General features: G+C 52.6%; 2 pseudogenes across 2 annotated transcripts; both read left to right on the top strand.

The window, feature by feature from the left end:
- Window positions 1–11772, top strand: LOC311522611 (perforin-1 pseudogene; annotated as a pseudogene). Its single transcript has 3 exons — window positions 1–538; window positions 1469–1680; window positions 10795–11772. The product of its transcript is annotated as a perforin-1 pseudogene (transcript).
- LOC311522582 (perforin-1 pseudogene) lies at window positions 1823–2583 on the top strand (annotated as a pseudogene). The gene is made up of 2 exons: window positions 1823–1841; window positions 1895–2583. The product of its transcript is annotated as a perforin-1 pseudogene (transcript).
- Window positions 11773–12955: the final 1183 nt, after the last annotated feature.

Here is a 12955-nt window from a genome sequence, read left to right as displayed (position 1 = left end):
ATGCCCAAACCTAGTGCTTGCACCCTCCTCCTCCTCCTCTTCCTCCTCCCCGTGGTCTCCCCCGAATGCCAGACAGGCACAGCGGCTGCATGCACGAATGCAACCTTCGTGCCCGGGCACAGCCTGGTGGGGGAGAGGATTGACGTGACCACACTGGGCAAGACGGGGGCCCACGTGCTGGACACCAGCCAGTGGCACGGCCCGAATGGCACCTGCACCCTGTGCCAGAACCCGCTGCAGGGAGGCCAGTGGCAGAGGCTGCCGCTGGCCGCGGTGGACTGAAGGGTCCGCGTCTCGTGCCAACGAAAGCTCAGCAGCTCGGTGCAGCAGTCGGCCATGGGCATGATGGAGTCCGCAGCGTCCGTGGTGCAGAACGACTGGAAGGTGGGGCTGAAAATGCCCGTGGTGTCCATGGTTAATGTCCAGGTGGGGCTGGACTGGCCGGCTCACATTCCAAACTGGCCGAATTTGTCACGCAGAAGTCGCGGAATGACAAATACACCTTTGTGAGCCATGAGGTTTCCTGCCCATATTACAGGTAAGCAGCAGCCCAGACACCTCCCAGCATGGGGATGGCTCATCCGGCACTGAATGTAGCTGGCTCTGGGGAGGGGCAGATGGGTAACAACTGCACAGTGATGACATACCGGGATGTCTCGCCCAGTGCTGAGATGCAGCCACCTCTCGGGTGGACTAAAATTTGCTAAAATGCAAATCGATCTGTTTCCTGTACTCTCCTCCCCCTGCCGACTTAATGGTCCTGTTGACCCTCATTTGCAGTCCCCTTGTCTCTTACTGCGCCTTGGAGATGCCTTTCAGGGACAGAACCACAGTCCTTTGTCGAGGGTGGAGTACCTATCGCCCTGCCTGGCAGACGCACTCTGATAACAGAATTTCCCACCCGTATGCATGTTTGGATGTGTCCTCCATAGAGAAGCCTCAAAATGATAGCAATGAGCAGCACGGCATTAGCTTGCTGTCGATAGCTTACGTGGCCCCTTTTAGATTCAGGTGATGACATGAGTGAGGTGGGGTACACTGAACTGGTCAGGCCAGCTGAGACTCACTACCAGAAACCAGGGAGCCCTTGTCCTCTGGCATTGGGGTGCTGTTAGGGTCACACCTGAGCCACAGGGGTGCTGGCTGAGATCCGGCCCCAGGGCAAGGGACTGGCTGGCTCAAAGTGGTTGGGAATAGGACACAGCTTTTCCCCTCTGTTGGGCCCAGGTCTGATCTGGCCCCAGGGTGGGGGGGACTGTCTGTTCCAGGGGTTGGGGGAATGGGAGAAGGTCTTTTGCCCGCTAGGGGTGCCAGCTGTGATCTGGTCGCAGGTTTGGAAGCTGTGCTGTGATGGGTGGAGGAATGGAACAGGGGCCTTTCTCCTCTAGGGTTGCAGCTCTGATCTGGGCCGGGCTGGCTATTGGGGATTTTCTAACTCTCTCATAAATTCCTTGGATCCCTGGGGCAGGTTCGGGATCAGCGGAAAACCTCCACTCACTGGTCATTTTGTCCTGGCGGTGAAGAACCTTCCTAGCCTGTACAACAAGGCCTCCCAGCTGGAGTACCATCATCTGATTCACACCTACGGCACCCACTATATGACCCAGGCGTCGCTGGGGGGGCCGGGTGCGGGACGTGACTGCCGTGCAGGTCTGCCAGGCGGCACTGGATGGGCTGACCGTCAATGAGATTAAGGATTGTCTGAGCATCGAGGTGGCCGTGAATACCGGGGTGGGCTCAGACCAGTCCAGCTTCAGCAGCTGCAAGGAGAATAAGAGAGTGAAATTCCAACAGAGCTTCCGCGAGACGTACCGGGAGCGCTATGCGGAGGAGGAAGGAGGGCAAAACACCGGCGACCTGTTCTTCTCCAACAATTACGTTGGGGTCTTCTCAGGCTGGGTAAAAACTTTGAAGTCCCTCCCTGGCCTGCTCACCTACTCCTTGAGGCCGATCCACACCTTGTTGGGGCAGGACGACCCCAAGCGGGAGGCGCTGGGGCAGGCAGTGAGCGAGTACATCCGTGAGAGGGCCCTGCGGGTGGATTGCACCAAGAGCTGCCCAGCGGGGACCCGGCGGAGCGCCCTCGATCCCTGCTCCTGTGTCTGCCCCGGGGACAGCTCCACCAACACCATGTGCTGTTCACGGGAGCGGGGCCTGGCAAGACTGACGGTGACTGTGGAGCGGGCCAGTGATCTGCGGGGTGACACTCTCACAGCTACGGATGCCTACGTCAAGATCTTCTTTGACAGGAGAGAGAGGCGGACTGTCACCATCTGGAACCGAAAAAGCCCTGTCTGGAACAGTCACATGGACTTTGGCTCTGTCCGTGTCACTGACGCCAGCCAGCTCCGTGTCGAGGTCTGGGACGAAGACAATGGCTGGGATGATGACTTGCTCGGGGTCTGCAACATCCCACTGAAGTCTGGGGGGCCCTATCACAGGGAGTGCTACCTGAAACGTGGCCACCTCAGCTTCCACTACAGTCTGCCCTGTGGGCCCAACCTTCGGGGCCAGAGATGTTCTGAGTATATTCCCCAGCCCCCCCAGCACAGCATAGCCAAAGGGAAGGAGCCCTTCTGGTGAGCGCCCTGGGCAGGGAATTGGAGAGGGGCACGGGTGTGTGTTGGAGAACTGTGCTCCCTGTCCCGCAAAACGTTTCCTAGCTCCTGCTCCGCTGACGCTACTGGGCTTCATGCTGTTACTCCTGCTCGGTAATTGGTGTCTCCTAAGTCCATAACAGCCTCCCCACTTCCATGGACCGGTCACCCTCACAGATCCCTCTGGAAAAATATCCCACCACTACCTGCCTAGTCCTGATCCATCGAACCAGTGTATCCATTGACTGTCTCCAACCAATGTCTGTATCCAGTGCATCCAAGCTATCCATCCATCCATCCGTGCAACCAATATATCTATTCAATACATCATGGAATCTCTCCAACCCATTAGCCAACAAACCAACCAGCGTCTGTATCCAGTGCATCCAATGTGTCCATCAAACCAATTAACCAAGGAATGTATCAAGTTCATCCAAGCTATCCATCTAATCAACTAATGTATGTATCCACTACATGCAACATCTCTATCCAGCCAATCAATCCACTCACCATTGTACCCAGAGCTTCCAGCATATCCAAGCAACCAATGTATGTATCCGGTGCCTCTAATGTTTCCATGCAACCAATATATCCAGTGCATTCAAACTATCCAAATAACTAACCTACCCATGTCTATATCCACTATATACTATGTATATATTCAGTGTGTCCAACCAACCAAAGCATCCCATCCTTCCATTTATCCATCCAATGTGTATATCCAGTACATCCAACCAACCAACAAACCAACCAATGTATGCAGTGCATCAAACCTATCTCTCCAACCATCCAACTAATGAATTTATGCAGTGCATCCAAGCTCTCTCTCCAACCAACCAATGTATGTGTCCAGTACAACACCCCAGCAAACAATATCAGGTAGTGCATTCATCCAATCAGTAACCAAACAATGTATCCAGAGCTTCCAACATATCTGTGAAACCAACCAATGTCCAGTAATCCAACGTTTTCATCCATCAATCCATCCATGAATTAACCAGTATCTGCACCTAGAACAACCAAACACCCTGACAACATATCCACCAATCCATCGAACCAACCAATATGTGTCACCATTGCAACCAACCAGCCAATCAATGTATGAAGTACATCCAACCAACCAACCCACCAGACAACCAATGTGTGCAGACAGTGCAACCAACCCACCACCCAACATATCTATCCATCCAAGAGATCATCAGGAACAAAGGTCAGCCCCCGTGCTATTGTGGCATCAGGGATTAACCCTCTGCAGAAACCCGAAGATACTCCAGGGATCGACACAGTTCTAAACACACAGCGGATAGGCTGGGCTCCCGGGGGAAGGATTCATTAGGGGGCTGTTCCCTAACTGTTGTTTTTGTTGCTTTCCAGAATTACCCAGCAGCTCTTGTGTTAATTATTTCACCATGAATGCACGCACCCCACACACCATCCAGCTGGATGTTCCCTGCGCATATGATCAGCAGTGATGCTGATATATCACTTGCCATTGGTAAGATTCACAGTTAACACCCATAACACGGCTAATACTCTGAAACCAGTTAACACCCAGGAGAACATTCCACTGGGCTATTGATTCTGGCTGTCAGCAGACTCAGGGAGATGGTACTGCATTAGGGTCACATTGAAAAAGGCAAATTCCCCCTGACTCTGGGATTAAAGTGTCTTCCTGGCTCATGCCTACCTACATCTGCTGAGAGCCTAGATTAATAGCTCCATGATGCAGTTAACTGGTGAATGATGACTGTTAACTCTGAACCCTACTGACTGCAAGTTAAATATCTTCAGCATGGAAAACTGTCATGCAGCTTTGCAGCTCCACCACAAAATGATTTGCTTCTGGGAGGCTTCCAGACCTCTGACTCTTTGCAAATGTATCTCCCTGCCTCAATAAACATTTGTGAAAGGAAGTTGGTAAACAGGGATCCGTGTCATTCTTCTAACCCCACTAGGAGGGAACAAGATGGAGCAAACTGGAAATGAGCAGGTGCAATATATTGGGTACACTAGCGGGAGTAATGGGCTGGAGGGGAGAGAGGCATGACAAGACAGGGAAGCTAGACATCTGGGTGACTTTGCTGCAATGGGGAATCCAGTGTCATGTGGCTAATGCCAGTCAAAGGGAAGCGTTTCTGTCGGGGCAGAGTGGGGTGGATAGGAAAGGGAGCCAAGGAGATGGGCAGTTTTATTATGGGGCATTAATAGCACACAGGTGATATTTACAGGTGAGTAATACTTCCAAGGGATCCCGGAGGGGATAGGAGGCCTTTCCCATCTACAGGACCCTATACAGCAGGGGTTCCCAAACTGTGAGCCATTCCCTAACGGTGGGCCATGACATAGTGCTGGGTGTTCCGCCATGGGCGGTGCTGGAAGGGGGACGGGAGGACGTTGCCCCCACAAACTGCGTACATTGGTGGAGTGGTAGCCGGCGATGGCCCCTTCCCAGGGCCAGAGGAGCCCAGCACCCCCCGCGGGTGGCAGAGGCTGAAGCGGAGCTGCCGTGCGGTGGGTGGAGGGTGAGGAGAAGGGGCCAGTCCCTAAAATGGTGGCTCCCAGAGTGGCTGGAGAAGGCTTGAGGGTTTGCAGCCGCTCCCACTCCGAGCCACCGCAGCCCACGATCAATGGCTGTTGGAACCCCTGGGGTACCAGCCCCACAGTCCCTTCTCAGGGACCAGGGCTCAGCAGTGGGTGATCAGGACCATCAAGGTAATGGCCAGGCCCAGCCTAAGCACCTGCCTCTGCCCAACACGGGCGGCCCCCAAGCACTTCCCTCATTCCTGGGAAGGGGGTGCCTGAGAAGCGCGCCAAGGTGCTGGATGGGTGACTGTGACAGGGCTGCCAGGTGACACCTGCTAAGGCGAGGGGCTGCGAATGCCCCTCAGTTTCCCTCTCCCTGACAGACGTCTGTTAATAGTGGGCTTGCAGTGCCTATTGCAGCTGCACAGGTGGGCCTCATGGAACAAAGTTTGTCAACTCCTGATCTAGACCCCACTCCTCTCCCAGAGCTGAGGATAGAATCCAGGAGTCCTGACTCTCAGTCTCTCCTCCCCCCCACACACAACCTGATAACATTAAATACTCAAAGGAAATACTATCTCTAAATACCCAGGTAACCTGTGGAACTCATTGACACAGGGTGTGAGTCAGGATTTGGAACTGGATCTTCACATGGAGGATGGAAGAGCCAGCATTATACTCATAAGGGTTTAAAACAAATATGTTTGGAAGGGGTGTAAATGTCATGCTCCAGGGCTTAAACTTCCCTCTGATTAATGAGAGTCAGGAGGAAAGTGGCCCTAGGAGGGCAGATTATTCCAGTGTTGTCCACTGTGTAAGACTGGATACCAGGCTAGATGATCCATGGAAGAGCTTAGCCTTCCTGTAAATGTTTCAGCCAGCCTGTAAGTAATGGCTGCTAGGACTCAGCAAGGGCATGTGACCAGACCACATGACACTGAACTCCATTTTGGCACCTGTATTTTTCCAGAAACTGGGCTGGGAACTTAGCTTGGAACAAAGGGTTCCCACCATATGAGCAGACTATAAGGTGGAGAGTGACATCATGATTTGTCTTCACTCCCCCACAACTCAACACCTGTGAGAAGCTCTGAAAGACAAAGGACTTGGAACGTGGGAGGGGAACCCAGGCTGCATAGCAATTGCAGTCTGTGTCTTAAAATCTGCAAGCCGGTTTGTATCATCAGTCAGGGTGAGAAATTGCTAATTCAAATCCTATCTATCTCATATGTTAGGCTTAGTTTGCGGTTTTGTTTATTTGCTGGGTAATCTGCTTTGATCTGTTTGCTATCACTTACAATCACTTAAAATCTATCTTTCTGTAGTTAATAAACTCGTTATATGTTTTATCTTAACCAGTGTGTTTTGAATGAAGTCTCTGGAAAATCTCAGTTTGGTTAACACAGGCTTGTTGTGCATATCCTTCCCACATCAAGGGAAAAGTGAACTATATTAATGAGTTGGCATTGTACAGACCCCCTGTGCAGTTCAAGATGAGATAATATTGGGTTTCTACTCCAGCAAGGATGCAAGCCTGGGGAGCTGGGAAATTAGCTGATGTCTTCTGTCTGTCCTTGAGTGGCTTTGGTAAAGTATTCAGGTAGCTCAATTGTGTGGCGCCACCTGCTGTCGCGTTAGGTGATAACAGGGCCTGGAGAGGCTGGCTGTAGCACCAGCAGAGTAGTGTGAGAGGGACCAGCCCAGCTGGAGGGTTAGGGGACACAGCGGTTCCCACAGCTCTTAGACTGCACACCGGGGTGACAACCCACCACACCCACCATTTTTTTCCATGGGTGCTCTGGCCCTGAAGCACCCACAGAGTCAGCGCCTTTGAGATGAACCCTTATACTCAGGGATTGAGTGCATGCCCACTATACTGCAAGCATGCATTCTGGCACTGTGACCCTGCAGAGCTCTTCTTCAGGTCTGGGAGCTCAAAAGCTTCTCTCTCTCACCAACAGATGTTGGTCCAATAAAAGATATTGTCTCACCCACCTTGTCTCTCTAATATGAATCCTGTCATTGTGGCCCTGTTGGGTGCATCCTAATATACTGAAACCACGAATTTTAGCCACTAGAGGAGGAGTGTACGTCTCAATGCTTGTAGCCTGTGTTTAGATCTTACTTCACTCTGAGCGTGGGAGTTTTAATTGTAGCATGTGTATCCTCATGCCAATCCATGAAGGCAGTGGAGTTTGGAAATAAGGTGAACACAGGGCTGGCCTTATGGGTAGGCATTGTAGCGGGGTGGGATGGGGGTTCTGTGGTCAAGAGGCAAGGCGTGTGGTGGGCCTGCAGTGTGAGGCCACGGAAGGGAGCTGGGGCAATGGGGGAGGGAAGCAGTGGGGCCCAGAGGTGATGGGGGGATTCCTCTGCCACATTGTCCTTCTCCACCCACACTTTTACAAAGGTTCTGTCACCCTTGGGCTCCCCACAGTGACCCATCTCCCTGGGTGGCTGCCGTGTCTCTTACCGGAGCCCAGCTCCGGCTTCTGTCATGGCCAAGGGGCGGGGCCTCAGGTGAGAGGAGGAGCAGGGGGTGGGACGGAGGTGGGCATAATTTAGGTCGATTTATAGCTTTAGTGTAGACCAGCCCTTAGATTGGAAGATCTTTAAGGAAACAGTGTCTTTTTATTGTAACCCATCTGCCAGGTGGAGTGGCATTAATAAGTGCCAGGTTCAATGTCTAGGAGTTCCTTTTCAACAATATAACACAGAACTGGCTCAAGCCCCCAGCCAGTAACCTGGGAAAATTCCCACTCCTGGGGGCCTCTTACAGATAATACTTCCCCACTCGCAAGCACAGAGTCTGGTGAGTGTAGAAAAGAAACTTTGAATAAGAGGAGGGAAGTCACCCGACATTAAGTTAGGAAAACTCTACAGGCAGGATTCATAAGCACACCATGATCAAAAGACCCACCCCAGTGTGCGTTGAGCAGTGGCTTTTTCCTCAGGTTCTTGAGTCCAACAACCAAAAGTTCATTTAGTGTGTCCCTCCCTTCTCCGTCCCCATTCACAGTTGTTGATCACGGTCAGTGAAGACCCAGAGTTCAGAGGCGCATCTGTGAGAGTTCACCTCCCACCCTGGTGGGAGGGGAAGGCACCTTGCTCGCTCTGCTGTTCGGGGGCTCGCTCTGGCATCAGTCACCCTGCCAGTCACTCCACTCACTGCTTCACCAGCTGCTCTACATATTCTGGGATGTCTTGAGGTCCCCCACTTCATAGACTCTCAGGGCTAGAAGGGACCTCAGGAGGTATCTAGTCCAACCCCCTGCTCAAAGCAGGACCCATCCCCCATTTTTGCCTCAGATCCCTAAATGGCCCCCTCAAGGATTGAACTCGCAACTCTGGGTTTAGCAGGCCAATGCTCAAACCACTGAGCTATCCCTCCCCCCACACAGCTCTCAGTGATTTCACCTGTTAGTGGGGAAGTCTAGACCCGGTTATCAGTGATTTGAGCTCTATTGGTCTACAAACAAAAGACTCCCAATTGAGTCTTAATCACCTCTGTTAATACACAATAAAGAGAGGTAGGTCAAATGGACACCACCAGGCACAAGAACATGTCCCCAGCTACCCTCATCTCTTGGCACCCCTGTCCCCTCCCTAGTGAGTGCAATTCAGATGAGGGCGAACCTCTCACTCAGGGCAGGCCAAGCACAGCTCTGCTGCCCTTGATTCACACAACAAGGATAACATCCCTTTATTACCCTTGCCCCCAATAACAAAGTGATTTGCAATCCAACACCAGCCAAAAGTGATCATTTAGGCAAAGCAGCCCCACCACGCTGCTCACCTAGGCAGGACTGGGTGTGTTCATGCAAACAAGGTCAGCTCCTGAAGGCCTATTACATGGCTCATCCCTAGATGTCAACGGAAAGCTCATTCCGACCCTGCTTACATTATTCTGCATCGGTACAGCACCTGGCAGTCTAGGGTCCTGGCCCATGGCTAGAATTCCTAGATGATACAACAACACAAATAATAAAAAATAATAAATTCTATTTATATTCCACTAGTTCTCTCTATTTATCATGCCTTCTCCCCGGGAATACCAGTATGGACGGAACGGAATTCATCTTGAGCTCCCATAATTACCTAGTAACCCACAATGCACTGCAAAAATGTCCCATGAGGTATTGCACCAGATGATGGAGTAGGGGATACTGGGATGCCTACCCATAATGCCCCACACCATCTGCAGACAAAGCCTCTTCGGTGGCCCAGACGAAAGCAGCCAAATGCTCACAAGTTCCAGCAATATGGCAAAGTCGGCATCTGTCAGCTCCCAAAAGATCTGACGGTGAAACGTTTGAGGGCAGATGTGGCATGTTGTCCTGGAGTTCAACAGAAAGTGGCGCTCCTATCTTCAGTGACAACCGCATTCCAATAACCTGTTAAAATCATTACCCAGAAAATGCAACCCTTTAAGGAATAGCAAGGATTTCACTAGTAAGAGGAAGATAAGTTAGAAAGAAGTAATCGCTCTTCTGTAACCTATTTTCCAGCCATAAGTGTTTGCCTTCAAATTGAAAGAATAAAGACTTTGGAAAGTATCTAAAAGGAAGTAAGCTAATAATATGGAAATAGGAATTACAGCTTTTATGACCTCATTCTTAGCTCTTGATAACACATTGGCATCTTTCATAAGACAATCTTGCTGATCTGTTTATCTTTTGATGAAAAGGTTCGTAGATTTACAATTGCCCACTGATACCTTCGACACCTTGCAATTAAAGCCTTCTGTCACACATATGCTACAAAGCGTCAATCCCAAGGACACATATGTGCCTCTCAAATCATAGCATATAAGGAAATAGTACAGAAGATTAAAGGACATACACGTTACCAGCTGCATTTCAGAACTTGTGTAAACACATTTATGGCCAATAGTGTTATCTCCTCTCACATCTGAGGCCTGTCGCCTTGACAGAAAACAGAATTCCTCCTAGGAATTACCTTAGCTAGCTGAAATCTTTCACATGATGAAATCAGCAATAGATCGCATGCCTGTAAGTTATTATATTCTCCAAAGATAGTGCATAATAAGAGTTATGAGTATCTCTTCAATCCCGTAAAGGCGCAGGCAGTTTTGTTGTGACCTCACATTTTCAGAATAAATTATTCAATCTACACTGGTAATAAGCTTTTGATCATGGCCTCTGCAATCTACCAGACAAAGGTCTAATAAGGTCTGATGGCTGCAAATTGAAGCTAGCCAAGTTCAGACAGGAAATAAGGACACAATTCACCAAGGGCCATGGTGGATTTCCCATCATGGACAATTTTGAAATCCGGAATGGTTTTTGTTATTTTTTTCCTAGGAGACCAGCTGTAGTTCAAACAGGGATTCATTCAGGGCACTTCTCTGGCCCGTGTTATCCAGGAGGTCAGACTAGATGATCACAACGGTCCCTTCTGGGCTTAGAGTCTGTGGATCTAGAACACTGAGCTCTACCCTCACAAGATGCCAATGTCCGACGGTACGTCACACGGTGGCCGCTTCTCTCTCCCAGGTTCCGAGTTACCCACAAACCTTCGCTCAGCAGCCATTTCACCCAGGCCCTGAGGAACGTCCCGGAGGATTACATCCACAGCTTGCTGCAGCTGGGGGGGCCGGGCGGGGCATGTGACGGCCATGCGGGTCTGCAAGGCGGCGCTGGATGGGGTGAAGGCTGATGAGGTCAAGGACTGTCTCAGCCTGGAGGCCTCCGTCAGCATCGGGGCCAGGAAGGGCAGGGCCCAGGCAGCCTTCAGCCAGTGTGAGGAGTAGCAGAAGAAGAAGAACTTCAAGGGGAGCTTCCACGAGACCAAAGCAAGTGCCGCACTGAGGTGACGGGCGGCCACAGCCACGCCGACCTGCTGTTCTCTGAGGGGCAGGACGCCGAGGTGTTCTCGGCCTGGATGGAGAGCCTCAAAGCCAGCCCCGGCCTGGTGTCCTACTCACTGCGCCCCATCCTTGGTGAGGCAGGACAACCCCAAGCGGGAGGTGCTGAGGCGGGCGGTGAGTGAGTACATCGCCGAGAGGGCCCTGTGGAGGAATTGCACCCACAGCTGCCCTCCGGGGACCCAGCGCAGCGCCCATGACTCCTGCTCCTGCGTCTGCCCCGGGGACGGCTCCACCAACACCATGTGCTGCTCGCGGGAGCGGGGTCAGGGGAAGCTGACGGTGACGGTGGAGCGGGCCAGCGGCCTGTGGGGCGACTACACCAGCCGCACAGACGCCTACGTCAAGGTCTCCTTCCAGGACCGGGAGGTGCGGACGGCAACCGTGTGGAACACCGACAACCCGGTCTGGGACGTCCACCTGGACCTGGGGCACGTGCGGGTGGCGGAGACCAGCCAGCTCCGCCTCCAGGTCTGGGACGAGGACAACAAATATGACAGCGACCCGCTGGGGACCTGCAACGAGCTGCTGCACTCTGGGCAGGGCTGGTACCAGGTCTGCTACTTGAACCTCAGCCAGCTGGCACCATCCTCCCCAACAGCACCTACCCCGCATGCCCACCCTCCCCCTCATCAAACCAGATTCTCTCCTGCCAGGCCCAGTGTTGCTCAATGGCCCATTGTCTCTAACAGGAAGTGGCGGGTGAAAAAGCCTCACCCCAGCTTCCCAGCAGGCTGCCAGATGCTGGGTCTAGCAGGGCGGTAGCTGGCAGATGAGGGGGGACGAAGGCAGCTCTGGGCTGCTCAGCCTCTAGCTCGTGAACACGCACTGGGTCCTGAGGCAGGAGCCCTGCTCTTTGCTGGACCCACTGGAGTCAGGTAATCAAAGGGCAGAGGAGCTATGGGGGCAGGTGGGCTGAAAGTTCCTGCAGGGAGAAGCTGGCTGGAACGAGGGGTGGGGAGCAGTGGTTGGGGTCCCAGGGAAGGTACCCCACTGCTAAGGACCTTGCTACCCAGGGCTCCTTGGTTAACCATCCTCTCCCCAAAGTTTACAGCACACTGGCCCTCCTCTGCATCCCACAACAGTGCTGTGTGGCTGTTCCAAGCTGCCCAACCCCAGAGGTGGCTGCATCTCGGAGCCAGGTGAGCCATCCCCGGGCGGCATCACTGAGCAGCTACTTCACAGCTGTCTCATCCCAGAGGTAGCTGCATCTCAGTGCCAGGTAAGCTGTCACGACATTATAAGCAGATATCTGTTATAAGCACTGCCTGTTATTAAGGTTGCCCAAAGCTTCACGTTACAAGACCCTGTTTCCAGTTGCCTGGAACTTTGGCAAACTTTCCCCAAAAGACTGGAGTAAATGGGGACAAGGAGGCTGGAGAGATTGGGGCAGGAGAGAAACTGTGAATCGGGGTTGGAGAGGAAAGGCTGGGGCTGGCTGGGCAGCGAGACTGGGACTGGGAGCTGGTGAGGAGACTGGGACTGACTGGCTAAAGGACCTGTGCATTGCTACATGCTCATAACACAGCTCTGCACTAAGACAATGACCACAGTCGAGTCTCATGCTTCAGGGCTTCAGCTGGTCACCTGCAGGGGTCAGGAAGGAATCCCTTCCCCCCACATGCATAATTGACCAGCATCTGGGATTCCCCACCCCATCCCCGATTCCTCTGAAGCACCTGAGGTCAGCCACAGCTGGAGACTAGACACTGGCTGGTTCAGTGCTCTGAGCTGGTCCAGAAAACCCTCATTCTGGCTGCCTGGCTGGTGGGGCAGGGTTGCCAGATATGAGGCTAGGAAGGAATTTCCCCCCAGGGCAGACTGGCAGGGACTGTGGGAGCTTTTCTCCTCCCTCTGCAGCTGGCACCTCCTGGGATCAATGGGACATATCTCACCTCATTCCCTGCCACGGCAAGGGCCCCGGGCATGGCTGGCACCTGGGCCCTGT

The sequence above is a fragment of the Lepidochelys olivacea genome, assembly GCF_965140295.1.
Source record: "Lepidochelys olivacea isolate rLepOli2 genome assembly, chromosome: 6".
In the NCBI taxonomy this organism is placed as follows: domain Eukaryota; kingdom Metazoa; phylum Chordata; order Testudines; family Cheloniidae; genus Lepidochelys; species Lepidochelys olivacea.
This window is presented reverse-complemented; position numbering and strand designations above follow the sequence as displayed.